Source organism: Crocuta crocuta, unplaced genomic scaffold (genome assembly GCF_008692635.1).
Source record: "Crocuta crocuta isolate KB4526 unplaced genomic scaffold, BGI_CrCroc_1.0 scaffold65, whole genome shotgun sequence".
Lineage (NCBI taxonomy): Eukaryota > Metazoa > Chordata > Mammalia > Carnivora > Hyaenidae > Crocuta > Crocuta crocuta.
Window position 1 is genome coordinate 50,146 of NW_027530683.1, and position 1,790 is coordinate 51,935.

Consider the following 1,790-nt stretch of genomic DNA (forward strand, 5'->3'; position numbering starts at 1 on the left):
AAGGAAGGAAGGAAGGAAGAAAGAAAGAAAGAAAGAAAGAAAGAAAGAAAGAAAGAAAGAAAGAAAGAAAAGAAAGAAGGAAGGAAAGAAACAATGAAAGAGAAAAAGGAAAGAAATACAGTGAATGAACAGATTTAAAAATACAAGATACACTAGAGACTCACTTCAGAAATAGGAATACATACAAATTAAAAAGGAAAGAGATGGAAAAAGATATTCCATGCAACTGGAAAAAGAAAAGCTGCTGTAGTTATCATATCACTCAAAATAGAGTTTAAAAAAAGATTATAAAAAAGGCAAATAGGGACACTTCTTGATGATAAAAGGATCAATTCAGCAAGAAGATATAACATTTATAAATGTATGTACACCCGACACAGAAGCACCAATATATATACAAAGCGTTTTTTCATTTCAAACATTTCACTTATTTATTCTTTTATGCTTCATCCTTTCCATAAAGTATTTAAAGCAGCTTAAAAAGATAAATAAATTATAATAAGATTACAAAAGTTGGATCTGGAAATTATTAAAGAAAAATAAAAGTGAGCATATAAAAAAAAGTGGAATGAGGCTGAAACAAAAATAATGACATATATAGTCTTTTCCAATTAAGATATAACTTATTGTCCAGCATTCCAAGAGTCATGCTTTTAAAACTAAAAACTAACACATTACACAAGACATAAAATGGTCCTTAAAAGCCAGGCAGGAATTTTTCCCACAGGGCTCCATAATAAAGACTTGTGGGGTAAACATTTTTTTCTTTAAATATTTATTTAAATTCTGGTTATTTAACATATAGTGTAATACTGGCTTCAGGAAGATAATTTAGTGATTCATCACTTACATATAACACCCAGTGCTCAACACAACAAATGTCCTCCTGAATACCCATCACCCATTTATATTTTTAAAATTTTTTTAATGTTTTTATAAAATTTATTTTTGAGAAAGAGAGACAGCATGAGCAGGGGAGGGGCAGAGAGCGAGGGAGACACAGAATCTGAAACAGGCTCCAGGCTCCAAGCTGGCTGTCAGCATAGAGCCAGACGCAAGGCTCGAACCCACGAACCATGAGATCATGACCTGAGCCGAAATCAAATGCTTAAACGACTGAGCCACCCAGGCGCCCCCCATTTATTTTTTATGCTTATTTTTTTATAGTTTATTGTCAAGTCGTTAACATATGACACCCACTGTTCATCCCAACAAGTGCCCTCCTCCATGCCCATCACCCCTCTTCCCCCTTCCCTCCCCCACCTCGTATGCTTATNATGTCCTCCTGAATACCCATCACCCATTTATATTTTTAAAATTTTTTTAATGTTTTTATAAAATTTATTTTTGAGAAAGAGAGACAGCATGAGCAGGGGAGGGTCAGAGAGAGAGGGAGACACAGAATCTGAAACAGGCTCCAGGCTCCAAGCTGGCTGTCAGCATAGAGCCAGACGCAAGGCTCGAACCCACGAACCATGAGATCATGACCTGAGCCGAAATCAAATGCTTAAACGACTGAGCCACCCAGGCGCCCCCCATTTATTTTTTATGCTTATTTTTTTATAGTTTATTGTCAAGTCGTTAACATATGACACCCACTGTTCATCCCAACAAGTGCCCTCCTCCATGCCCATCACCCCTCTTCCCCCTTCCCTCCCCCACCTCGTATGCTTATTTATTTTTAAGAAAGAGAGCCAGTGCAAGTCAGGGAGGGGCAGAGAGAGGGAGACAGAATCCAAAGCAGGTTCCATGCTGTCAGTATAGAGCCTGACAGGGGGCTCGAACTCACA